General features: G+C 38.3%; 1 long non-coding RNA gene across 1 annotated transcript in view; it reads right to left on the bottom strand.

Annotated features, from left to right (window-relative positions):
• The window catches only part of LOC116236708 (uncharacterized), a 30,268-nt gene extending 16,615 nt beyond the window's left edge, over nucleotides 1–13,653 (bottom strand). Inside the window, exons 1-2 of the long non-coding RNA XR_004168610.2 lie at nucleotides 13,529–13,653; nucleotides 4,805–4,837 (exon numbers count right to left, since the gene is read on the bottom strand). This is a non-coding gene — a long non-coding RNA (uncharacterized LOC116236708). The remainder of the gene's footprint in view (nucleotides 1–4,804; nucleotides 4,838–13,528) is intronic.
• Nucleotides 13,654–13,894: the final 241 nt, after the last annotated feature.

Here is a 13,894-nt window from a genome sequence, read left to right as displayed (position 1 = left end):
AGTTTGTTGAGGTCCCTCTGAACAGCATCTCTTCCTTCCACTGTGTCAACTGCACCACTCAGCTTGGTGCCATCAGCAAACTTGCTGAGGGTGCACTCGATTCCATCGTCGATGTCATTTAATAAAGATGTTACAGAGTATCGGTCCCATGATAAACTGCTGGGGGACACTGCTCCTTATCAGCCTCCACCTGGACACAGAACCACTGCTCACCACTATCTGTCTGTGGCCTTTCAACCAATTTCTTATCCATCAAGAGGTCCACCCATCAAATCCACAGACCTCCAATTTGGAGATAAGGATGTGGTGGGGGACCATGTCAAAGGTCTTGCTCAAGTCCATGTAAGTGACATCGGTCATCTTCCCTTTGTCCACCAATGCCGTCACTCCATCATAGAAAGCCACCAGATTGGTTAGGCATGACCCTCCCTTGGTGAAGCCATGCTGGCTCTCTCAGCTCACATGCCCTTTCCTCATGTGATCAAGCATGTTGTCCTGGAGGATCTGTTCCATGATCTTGCCAGGTACAGAGGTGAGACTCACCGGCCTGTAGTTCCCGGGTTCCTCCTTGCTCTCTTTCTTATAAATGGGAGTGATGTGACCCTTCCTCCAGTCACCCGGGACCTTACCTGACAGCCATGACTTTTCAATCATCAAATATGATGGAGAGCAACTTGGCAACCATCTCAGCCAGCTTCTTCAGAACCCTGAGATGCGTGCCATCCAGCCCCATAGATGTACACATTCAGTCTCATGAGGCAGTCTCAGACTTGCTCTGCTCTTACAGTGCTCCCAGTGCTTTACATGATGTTATTATGTGGAATACTGGTAACAAAAAACATAAAATCTTGACAACTGATTTGTCCAAATGCTACAGATATTATGTTGTTCAAGTTCAGAATTAATTACCTGTTGCTACTATATTACTGTGGAGGCATTGCATGTGTCCTTCATTAGAACAGCCCAGTTCATGTTTCACAGAATTTTCATCCTTAATTATCTTGACTATCAAGAAACAGTAACCCCACACAAACCAAAAGGATGTAAAAACATACCAGCTGACAAGAAATTAGCAATAGTTGGAAGTAGCTTTGAAAACAAATTTTTGCTCTTTCAATTTTCCTTTTCTCTTTCTAAAAATAAAAATAAGTACTAAGAAACAAAAACCCCACAAACAACAAAGCAGTAACACTGAATGTAAGCATAAAAGGGATGACACTGAGGCAAGGATAATGGAAAGATACAAAAAGTGAGGGGGGAGAGAGATTTGGATTTATCAAGTAAGAAGAAACAAGAAAGGAGTGACCATAATAAAGCAAAGATACGCAGTCTTGAAAGGAGAGGCCAAATTCTGTGCAGTAAATACAAGTCGTCTACATTACAGCAAACAATCAGAATAGAGTTGGTAATGGGCATTTTATCTTAATGTCAGAATTTTCCTCCATCCTTTGAGCCTGTCTCAAGCTTTATTAATGAGCTTTGCTAAATTATAAGAAAAGGCTATTTGGATAATAAACATGAATATTAAAATGAAAAGAAGTATGGGTTATGGAAGTTCACTGCCCAAACGTCTAAGCCCTCTATTGTGTAGCAGAAGTATTCATCTGCTCTTTCAATTGCTTGGTTAAAATGCTAAATTATTCCTGGTGCTTTGTAGTAGATCAGTTAACATTACTTTTAGTTTTATTCAGAGAGCACGTTCTTGTTCTTCTTTGTATACAAGGCACTGGCAGCTTGACCTTCCAGTTTATTTGTTTATAAGACCATATCATGAAAGTTCTACAGCAGACAGCTCACAATTTTCAAATGTTAACGTTAAAAGACCTAGATTTCTGACTGATGTCAAGCTCTATTTGCAAATTTGGAATAGCAGGCAAGGTTCTTATCACATGTTGAATGAATAAGCTCTAGATATATCGTTAAATTCAGCTTGAAATGTTTATTATCACGTTTTAGAGAAAAACAAGATTACAGTAGATGCTCTGAGGAATAGAATATAGATAAAATATATGTTGAGAATGCAGACTCTAAGAGCCAAATGCCACAAGTTTTTCCTTTTTTCTTGAAGAAAAGCTGTTTGAAGGCAGGACTAGAAACTCTAGATCCATTGCAAGGCTCTCTGTTGTACCAGCTCATATCCTAGTAACACGTGCAGCATTCATGTTCCTACCTAGACTGAGCAAGTGAGTGAAAAATAATGCAGATGATGCATTTGGTCTTTTCTGTTCATGAGCAGGAAATCAAAATTTCAAACATACATGAAATTACTGAATGTCTTCCATCTGTAATTTTTATCTGCATATGTTAATTACATCTTCCTTTGATGTTTCAGTGTTCGTATCTCTAACACTTATCTGTGATGGGCCAGAAAAACCACAAAGCAGTGTACCTACCTCTGTTAATGAGAGCGTGAGACTTCTCGTGACCAAAATGTCAGCCTAAAAAAAAGGAAGTGGGTTTTTTATGGCTTTGGCACTGACTTGTGATGGCAAGAAGTTATGCCATCATGACAGTGATCAGCCTCCACTTCAGGCAACAATAGTAGAGAAGCTGCCTTACCTGACAGGAGGAACTAAAGGCAGAGTTTATTATTGACACTGAGATTATCCTTTCCAGCACTCTGTCACATAAACAGTTGTATCAATTTGTATCCACTTAAAACCTATGTGGTTTGTGTATTTTATTCAGTTTCAGTGTTTAATAAAAGTAATTTGATAAAGGAATGTTCCATAAATGTAAAAACCCAGTTGGCATATCTAGAGACCAAAATTATACTGATTTATTTGTGGTTTAACCTAAAAGCTAAAGAGATAGACACTGACTTTAAAAAATTGCATTCAGTGCAGAGCTGATAACACAACCGTTATTTACCACACCATATATTCAACTCTAATTTTTTTGTTGTTTATTCTTTTTTTCTGCAAGCTGCAGCACTTGCACTGAATATAACAGTGAAATAGTGAGTAGGCAGGCAGTGTTATTCAGTTTTGCTGGCTGTTGTAAGTGATGAAACTATAATTCACTGAGTGATAGATAACAGAAGGTAATTTTATGGTTACTCAGAATGAGTTTGCATTTGTTGGGATAGTTACTATATAAATTTATAGATCTATTTTGTATGTATCACATTTTAAATTTTAGTGGCAGAACAAGGAGTGGTATGAGAGTAACACAAGTAGTACCGTCATGAACTCCTGGTTTAGCAGTCACTTGTAAAGGTATACTGTAATTCATCATGAAATAGGTTCAGAATGTTCTCAAAATCTTGTTATAAATCATAGCCTCTGGAAGGGAAGGTGTTATTAAGTTTGTTTTTTGATTTTTCTCTTGCCCTTTCTCCATCATCTTATCTAGGGAAAATGTTGAGATGTAGGGAAGGCAATTCCGTACAGGAGGTCCTTTTAAGTGCTGGATTTAAGTGCTCTTCCAGGATTTAGCACTTTTCTAAGCTTAACTGACAGGTCATTTTGCCCCTTGTTATCTGGGCAGATAGACCCTGGGACCCCATGAAGACAATAAGATTAATTGTGGGGCAGGCAGTAGGACACTAGAGCTTCAGATCGCAAAATTCAGACAAGCTTGAACACCTGTCACGCTATTATGACATTTACATTCAATAAATATAATGTCTCCAGAGAACCAGAACTGTTTTTGTTTAAAGATGGAGATTGGGCCCCAGGGAAGCCATTTTGTTGAACATGCCATTCTGTGGTGAAGAAATACAAGCTTTTGTCAGAGATTTAATTGTTGGAAGAGCTGTTAAGATTTCAGTTCAGGTCACAAATCTGAAGGAAGCCTGGACTGACAGAGGGGTGCTTGATTTGATGATCATGGGAATGAAAGAGGAATAGAGGTGGTTGATGTACTGAATTTGCATTTAAAAAGCTCACCTAGGAACTTAGCAATTAGACTTTTAAATATAAAAATTTAACTTCAGAGCTTCCCAGAAGTATTCAGAAGTACTGAATTATGTAATGGCCAAACCAAGGACATTTCTTGGAAGTGAAGTTTTCGGCTGAGTATTTTAATAGCAAATTGCAGAATTCTGAGGAAATGCATCCATCCACAGGAGTTCAAACAGGAAATTTAAATGATCTCCATTAAGAAATATTTTCTTCAGAATTATAGTTGAGAATATTTTTTTTATTGTGTTCTATTACAAAATGTTTCTACACCATAGTAATGTACTGACAAAAGAGAGGACCTCTGGAAAAGGATATAGAAGTTGGGGGGAGAAATGGATACTGTCCAATACAAATGTTATTTCAACAACTTAATGTACCAAAACAAATTGGAATTTTGGCTTTGTTTTATATAACTTATGTTATAGGAAATAAGTAGAGGTTTCCACAGAGTAAAAAAGATAATTTGGAATATCCTTAAAGAGCTTTTAAACAGTGGTCATCAAAATCCTTCATAATAATCTGTAGTCCAGGTTATCATAAAATGTGGTTCTGTTTCAGAAACAGACTGAAGAAGGAGAGCAGCTTTCCATTCTTAAAATTTCAGTTGTTTTTCTCATTCCAAAGGCAGTCTGAAGCTATTCTGCATACTTCACTACTAATAAAAGTAGAGGAAGCTAAGGAACCAAACTCTTGCCTGGAATTTAAAATTTGTAGGACAGAACCCGCCACTGGGCATGTGTTCTTTTCGGTGCCTGTATCTCCCAGGATGTATTACTATACCTTCACTGCATTGCATATGAAAGCAGAAGGGAGGGAACCAGTGAATAAGAAGTCTCTTTGGGAACTGCCTGCAGGAACATAGTGATGTAAAAAATCAAATAGATAAAGCCATTGCTCACCTCCTGGATCCTTGAAAGCTTCACTCTCAACACCTGTAAATGAGAATCACAAGAGCATCGTTAGCAAGCTCCACTGCCTTTCAGGAGTGGGGAGATCCAGAGATAATGGGAAGATCCAGAGGCAGCTCAATCCTGGGAGAAAGATTTCACGCTCTGCTTCACTTCAGCATTTAATCAACTGCAAAAGCAGTTTATTGCTGTGTATACTCCAGTGCCAGAAACATTATCACCTAATTAAATTGTTTCATTGTTTTGCTATATCAAACAACATGTCTCTTTAACTCCATTTTATTTAGTAGCAAGCTTGCTTTAACATCATCAGAATGGGAAATTAAATTGAAGGGGTGTCTGTTTAAACTAAAGTTCAAATCAATGATGCAGATAGACTTTCACTGCCAAATTCAAGTTCTTCACTTTGCTGCAGTCCTGCATTTGAGCACTATTGACAGCGTCTTCTACGTTCACATATGATAGATGACCATGGAACATATATTTCATGGCTTTTTCACTTTTTAAACTTGTTACAATCACTGGAATTTCCCCCCTTTCCAGTTTTTTTTTAGTTACAAAGACTAATAGAATCACAGAATATCCTGAAGTGGAAGGGGCCCACAAGGACCAGCTCCTGGCTCCACAGAAAACAACCCAACAATCAGACCACATGTCTGAGAGCTCTGACCAGGCACTTTTTGAACTTCTGCAGCACACAGCCATGACCACTGCCCTGGGGAGCCTGTTCAGTGCTTAACCACCCTCTGGTGCAGACCCTGTCCCCAGTCCCCAGCTGCCCCTCCCCCAGCACAGCTCCATGCTGTTCCCTGGGCCCTGTTGCTGTCACACAGAGCAGAACTCAGGTCTGCTCTTCCACTACCCTCATTAGGAGCTATGGGCTGTCATGAGGTCTGTCCCCAGTCTCCTCTGCTCTGGCTTGAACTAACTTCAGTTGCTTTTCATACATCACCTCCAGACCCTTCATTGTCTTTGTAGTCCTTCTTAGGACACTCCCTAATAGTTTTATGCCCTTTTTGTATTCTGATACCCAAAACTGCACACAGTATTCAAGGTGAGGCTGCACCAGTGCAGCGTAGATTGGGATGATCACTCTCCTCCAGCAGCTAGCAATGCCATGTTTGATGAATCTTAGGATACCTTTGGCCTTCCTGCTGCTTGGGCACACAGTTGACTCACATCCAATGTGCTGTTGACTGAGATTCCCAAATCCCTTTCAGAGGGGCTGCTCTCCAGTGTCGCATCTCCCAGTTTGTAAATATAAGAGATAGAAGGGACTTTCAGAGTAGCGTATTTTAGCGTAATTTGGACTAGATGATTTTCAGAGATTCCTTCCAACCCCTACAATTCTGTGATTCTGTGATCCTCAGTAAGTACAAACAGGATATTGTTGCATGTACAGAGATCTATATTACATCCATACTTAAATTTATTTATGTCTTCATATCAATTAAAGAAACTGAAAAAAAAAAATTCTTAACATCCATCTATCACCATCTTTTTATGCACTAAAAATAGTGTGTCCAAATGGAAGCTGACAGCTGTTTAGCTGTGTACTGGATAGGTTAACCCATATCTACTTCATTTGAAAAATAAATAAATTTTTAAAAAGCACACCACACAAAAAATGTATAATCATTGCCTTATGACTGAAAAAGACTTGTAAGTCTCTATTCCCTTCGTTTTGGAACTTCTATTTGTAAGGAAAGGAAATAACCTTTACTGTATTGTTGGAATAAAAGGAACTAGATGATTCATCTCTGTGAATCTGCTTGTTGAATTTGATGGATCATTCTTAAAAGCGACGTTGCTAATCTTCAGGTTTTCTTTTTTAGGTTATTCACAGATCAGTGGGTTTTCCGGCTAATACAGGTCCTGATGCTCTTCTGTCTTCACACATGGTATTCATCATATCTTGACAAGAAAAGACCTTCAGTCTACAAATAACCTTCACTGAAGTAAGACATGTAAGTGAGTTTCTATATGAAAGATAGATTTTATGGCTGAATAAAAACTAACTGTAGTTAGAAAGTGTTATTATGTGGCCTTATTTGAACATTTTCTCTCTTGATTTTCCTCAAAAGATTTTTAGTGTTTGTTGTTAAATTACTAGTGGAAAAAAATATATATACTGTTTTACCATTAACCACAAATTCAACAGGAAAGGAAAAGCAGTTGAGTATTTTATCATTCTGAAATGTGCAGCCTTTAAAATATTTAAGTATCCACATTAGTTCTTGTCAAACTAGCACAAAGCAGTGCATAATTTGACCTATGCACAAGAGCAGAACAAGATAAGAAGCTTTGGTAAAGGTGAAATATTCACAATATAGCCACTTTGTGCAACAGTTAATAATTTGGTTTCCTAACGCTACATTATATTATTATTATTATTATTATTATTATTATTGTTATTATGGTGATCCTGAACAGAGTATCCAAAGTAACTCTGTCTAGTCTCTATTAAGCAATTAATCATCAATACTATGAAAATATAATGATCCTTCTCTGAACTGCAAACTTCAGCACAGAAGAAACCTAATTAAATTTCATTGTCCTATACTGCAGAATCAATCTAATTTTGTATCGGAAGGATTGATCAGATTTTCCTGTTTTTCCACACTCCCACAGCTGTAGTGAAAACAAGTTTCTCTTCTAATAGGTTAAAACTAACTGTTCCTGAAATGAGTTACTGATTTCAATGGGAAAATCATGATATATGAGGAAAGACTTAGACTCTCACATTGAAAATGTGTTAAAAAAATAATTCCAATAGAATGAAATGTAATGAAACAAAAACTGATTCAATTTAACTTGTAACATCTCTCACACACAGCAGTCCTGGAAGGTCTACTACAAAATGATATTTTGTTAGGTTTTTTTTTTCCTTATTATGAAACATTTCCTCATTTCCTGATGGAGAACACCAATCAGGTCTCCTTTCTTTGAGAGCCACTCATTTAACAGACCACGTAGAAGCTTATTATCTTCATAAAATCAATTTCTAACTAGTCAGTCAGAAAATGGTCACTGATTTCCAAGAAGGTGTCATTGGATGGGACAAAAGAAATTGATTAGCAGGGAGATTTGCTGAGGCAGAGTAACCTGTCTGAAACTTTATATTATAAGCAATTAACTAAGAACTCCACTTTAAGTAGCACACCTAAACTAAGATCATAGCAGAGAACAGTCTTTTTATTTTCACGCTGATTTAATAATGAAATAAAGGTTATGCTAAGAACAATAAACATGACAGTACATGCAGCTTCAAGTGCTAAATGCGTTAACATTTAATTGTTGAAGCTGCAGTGCAGAAAGACAAATCAACAAAATAAAACATGAAAAACTGTGATCATGGAGTCTGATTATCCTCACAAACGATTTTGTATTATTGTCTTTGATGTAAATGTCTAAAAAAGAATAACAGAAGAATAAGAACTCTTAAAGCATTGAAAGCACCCAGTAGTGCAGTGTTATGTCAAGAGCTTCACTAAGAATGAACAGCAAATGTATCTGTAAGTGCCTCAAAACACAGCTGTAGTTCTAATTGAGATCAAAACAGTGCAGAATCATTTATAAGTGTGATGCTTTCAGCAGCATTATGTAGTCCAACAGATATGGTATTTTTTATTTTATATGTTTTCTTTTTGTTGTAGTGGTTGTTTAAATTATTGGACTTTCACATATGTTATATATTTTCATCTATTTGATTTGGAGAAGTGCATTTTTAATACTTCCAAGTATAACATCCTATTGAAGATCTGGTAAATATAAAACATGATAACTTCTCTAGCTAATGCAGGAAGTGTTTTAAAATCTGTAAGATCTTGCTGTGGAAACAACCAAAACTATTTAATAAATACATATATTTAATTTCTTAAGCAAAATAATTTTATAACAGTTTCTCTTCTTTGGTGAACTTTAAATGTCTTTACAAAATTAACCTTTTCTCAAGAAACCTCTGGTTAGATGGGCCCTGTGATGGTATTTCGAACTTCAGAGCTGAAAAGAGTTAAAAATGAGAAATGCATTTCTCGCATGGATTTGGTATGTTTGTTTTTTTTTTGAGTCTTTTGAAAGAAACAGAAATTCTGAATCATATTTGATCCTAATTTTTCAAAGCAGACATCATTTTTTCACTGATGACTGCTTGAAATGTCCAAAGAGATGAGCATTATACTCTCCATCTTCAGCAAACTCAGAGTGCAATTCAGTAGCAAGTGTGTCTACTTTAAGAGATGTAGAAAGTTATCAGTGTATTTCTTCACGGTATGTTTCTAATTGGAATTAAATTTGCAACAAATCAAAACAATATTAAAAGCCCATCTTACATTGGACACTAGTGTAGATTCAGTTTGGAATGATTTTCTTATCAAAAACATAATCATTTATTGCACTGGAGCACAAACCCGCCACATGCTATTACAGTAAAAGCCAGGCATTACTTCCATCTGGCTTTGTGCACACAGGATGTTGTACATACTACCAAAAGAGCTCTATTTCATTGTAATTAAAATTTAGTGTTACACTTAAGCAATAAGGCAACTCCAGGAGATGTGATTATCATGAGATAATGACCTTGGGGTGTTACAAGGCAAGGAAGCAACCAAATGCCTCGAATCCTCCAGGGGGTATGATTATTTCAGAATAACCACACCTCCTGAGGTAGTGTGATTAGTATCAGAGACAAATCTGTACTGAGAATACAGAAATGATTTTGCAGGGAAATGTTGGGGGGCCAGTCTAGGTAAAGATGATAATGAAGACTGCTGAAGCAGCAGTTTCAGATGAGCCCTGTTGTTCACGTGCTAATTCTGAAACGGCTTTAAGAACTCTCTCGACACATATAGAGCTGACAGTGATGTCATACTTCTATAAGTAATCCTCCATAAATGCATAGATCTAATCTTTTCCTCCTATTTTGATTTCACAATTTCCATTTCATAATAGCAATAAACTATAGTAAGCAATGCATTTCTGGGAGGTAATTCCACTTTTCAGGTGACTGAAGTCACTCAACCTTTAGCCTCATATCTTTCAAGGAATCTAAGAAGTGCAATAATTCCCCAGAAATGCACTGCCTGTCATGTCTTATTGCTTAATTACTTTGTACTTATCAAGTAGTTGCTCTTTAAATGAATGTAGAAGCAGAGTATGTTTTACAGTTATGGTGTGTATAGGAGCAGTATAACACTGTTATGGCAAAACGTAAAATAAGTAATTGTTACAGCACAAATACAAATTAAAGCCGCAGTTTGTACTGCTACCAACTATGTTAGGTGTAGGGCATTCTATTATTCTGATAAGTACTTTGTATATGACTAAGTAATGGGACATATTCAGCTTTAGTAAGGATGCAAAACATGGACCAGAGATGACAAGACAGATAAGACAAAACTAAACTTTGATTACAAAGTTTATATACCTCTTCATAGAATCATAGAATGGCCTGGGTTGAAAAAGACCACAATGATCATCTAGTTTCAACCGCTCTGCTATGTGCAGGGACACCAACCACCAGACCAGGATGCTCAGAGCCACATCCAGCCTGGCCTTGAATGCCTCCAGGGATGGGGCATTCACAACCTCCTTGGGCAACCTGTTCCAGTGCATCACCACCCTCTGTGTGAAAAACTTCCTCCTATCTATCTAACCTAAACCTCCCCTGTCTCAGTTTAAAACCATTCCCCCTTCTCCTGTCACTCTCCACCCATGTAAAGAATCATTCCCCTTCCTATTTATATGCTCCCTTCAAGTACTGGAAGGCCGCAGTGAGCTCTCCCTGGAGCCCTCTCTTCTCCAAGCTAAACAAGCCCAGTTCCCTCAACCTTTGCTGATAGGAGAGGTGCTCCAGCCCTCTTCTGATCATCTTAGTGACCCTCCTCTGGACCCGCTCCAAGAGCTCTGCATCCTTCTCGTGCTGGGGTCCCAGGCCTGGATGCAGTACTGCAGATGGGGCCTCACAAGAGCTGACTAGAGGGGGTCAATCACCTCCCTCTCACTGCTGGCAACCAATTCTTCTTCCTGATAGTTCTGGAAGGATTTAAATATTGCAGGACAAGGAGAAATGGTTTTAAGTTGAGGGAGGGGAGATTTAGGTTGGATGTCAGGGGGAAGTTCTCTACAGAGAGAGTGGTGAGGTGCTGGAACAGGCTGCCCAGAGAGGTTGTGGATGCCCTGTCCCTGGAGGTGTTCAAGGCCAGATTGGATGGGGCCCTGGGCAACCTGATCTAGCATTAAATGGGGAGGTTGGTGGCCCTGCATGTGGCGGGAGGGTTGGAGATTCATGATCCTTGAAGTCCCTTCCAACCCTGGCCATTCTGTGATTCTGTGATTTCTAAAACCAGTGAAATCACACTATAGTAATGAAAAAAAAAGTCAAATCAGTGAGGTGTGCCAGCAACATTTCACTATTGATCTTTCTGAAAAAAAAAGTGATCAGGGAGGATAAAAAGCATATTTTACTTGCAGTAAAAGGAAACTCCATTTGATTTTTTTTTTTTTTTTTTTTTTTTGATGAAACCCTTATAAGTAGGATGTTATTCACAGTTGTGGTCAGCAAAAAATGATGTGGAATTGAAAAACTCAGTTGTTGAAATCATCATGGCATCACTGTAAGATCTCCCCTCAGTTTCTCACTGAAGTAATTTCTGTCCTTTTCCTATGATTACAACAGGACCCTGTAGAGGGAAATATTTAACTGGTGGAAAATGGTGGGAGAAAAAAAAAAAAAAAAAAAAAAAAGAAGCCAAAGAGAGCTGCTCAGACTTCAGTCTGGATTTTGTGTGTCTGACTACCTACAGAGGTTCACAATCTACTTCTGAGCTAACACAAATGAGAAAAAAATAGGAGCATGAATATGGGTGTGATGAGTTCTATACAAGTCAAAACCAATCTATAACAGAAAAACTTTCCCTTCTGGTGCTGCCAAAAAGAATACCTATATTATTAAAGCAGAGAGCATACAAGCTCATATACCAAGTTCTCCTCAGAGCTGTCTCCTGAGTTTCAAGATCCACCATTTCAGAAGGAGTCACACACAAAGACAGCCCAGAAATTCTGTTGCAGTATGTAGGACATCAATTCTGAAGCAACTTACAAAGGTTTAATTTAAATATATTAAGCCTAAAACAAGCCTTGATGGTCTGGAAATAATAATAAATAAATAAATAAATAATATAATTTAATGGTGCAGTAAACAAAATAATATTTATTCACAATTATTTTTGTCTGCATTGCCTCAGCTGCATAAATAAACTACTATGAAGTATATATATATGGTTACTAATACTGATAGTCTCATTCAAAAGCTATTTTTATGCTAATGTAATATATCTCAATAACAGAATATAATGTTTCATTAAAGAAAAAATGTCTGAAATTAAATTTTACTTTGCACTAACCAAATATCTTTCTTAACGTTGCCTCATTTTGGCTTGATGGCAAAATCATTACTTCGGCCTGCTTTGAGAAAAGACCTTCTCCTTTAGAGAAAGAGTCCCACCCAAGGTAGCATTACAAAAGCAACTGACTAACAGACCTATGAGAAATGTACAGATAGGCATAAACATCTTAGTGTTTTAGAGCTTATTCTCCTTCATATAATACCTAAAGGAGCAAATCCCTTTTGGAGAAGCAAGACTGAATTTGGCTGAAATGAAACCCAAAGTCCCCTCATTACTCTAATAGTACACCACTTAATGAAATAATATATAGCACATTTCATCTATATAACTGTGAATTAGTAACCATTCCCTGAAAGAAAATCAAAGTGAAAACTTCCACTCAAATCCAGAATACAGCACTATCTGCTCAGTGCAGCAGTTCATGTTCTAACATGCTCTTTCAATTTCTAGTTTGAAAATCTAGTTTGATGTTTGAAATTTATCTATTAATGCTGAATACTTGTACTGCGAAATTTTAATACTCTGCCACAGTAGAAAGACTTCCCATGCCAGCATCTTAATTTTCTCAATAGTTACTGTCACTGTAACCCTTAATTTAGAGCACAGAATTGACACTATGGTAAATTACAGTGCTCCTCAAAAGCTTCACCTTCCAACCTCAGCTCTGTGATCGTGTCAGAATTTGAAAGAAGAAAAAGAGTTTGTTTCTTAGCAAGTGTGATGTCATGTTGAGCAAGAAGAGCCTCATGAAGTGAAGAGATTTGCAGTGCCAGTGTACTAGTTCAGAGCTCGTCACTCACAACTGAAATTCTGGAGCATTGTTCTTGGCAATTTCTTAAACTTACCACTTCAAACCTTATTGAAAACAGCTGATTGACAGTGTATATATATAAAGCTGGCATAATGTAGAATACCGTTTATGTCTGGATTACGTTTGCTTTATCTATTATCATCTGGTTTTATTTAGAAAATAAGAAAAAAAGAGAAAACACTGTGTACAGGACAGCATTAAGAAGGACTCAGCTTCTTAACTACAGGGGACCTCTCTTTGAGCATAAGAGATCTCCATTCTCCTGCAGAAGAGGCAGGAAGCTGTCATGGCTAAGCAAGGGCCTGCTGGTCAAAGGGGATATACAGGCAGTGGAAGGAGGGACAGGTGGCCTGGGAAGAATACAGGGATGCTGTCCAGATGCATAGAGATGGGATGAGGAAAGCCAAAGTACAGATGGAAAAGCACCTGGTGAGGTGTAAAATGGTAAGGGATTCTAAAAGTACATTAGTCAGAAGAGAACAATCAAGGAGAATGTACCTCCTCTGATCAAGCCTCTCTTCAGCTTGATCGCCGAGGTTCGCTGCTTCGGAGCTGTCCCGGCCAGAAGCGCAGCGACTGACCGCGAGGTACAGGGAGGTTTCGGTCGGTTCCTTCATCCGGGGAGCCCCGAGACAACAGAGCAGCCCGGCAGCTCTCGCGAGAGCGGCTGGCGTGAAGCGGGTGTTGCCAGGGCAACGGCTCTGCATCCACGCGCCCTGCTTAGAAAAAGCCTCAGGGTCGGAGAGGAGCCGTCAGGGTGCGTGAATCACGTGGGCTGTTTTAACAAGAGGAATTCATAAGCCACCCATTCACGGGACTACATAGGGAGGAGGGCTGTTATCACTGTGAAGCGAGTGAGCGAGC

The sequence above is a fragment of the Phasianus colchicus genome, chromosome 1, assembly GCF_987193195.1.
Source record: "Phasianus colchicus chromosome 1, bPhaCol1.hap1.1, whole genome shotgun sequence".
Classification (NCBI taxonomy): Eukaryota; Metazoa; Chordata; class Aves; order Galliformes; family Phasianidae; genus Phasianus; species Phasianus colchicus.
This window is presented reverse-complemented; position numbering and strand designations above follow the sequence as displayed.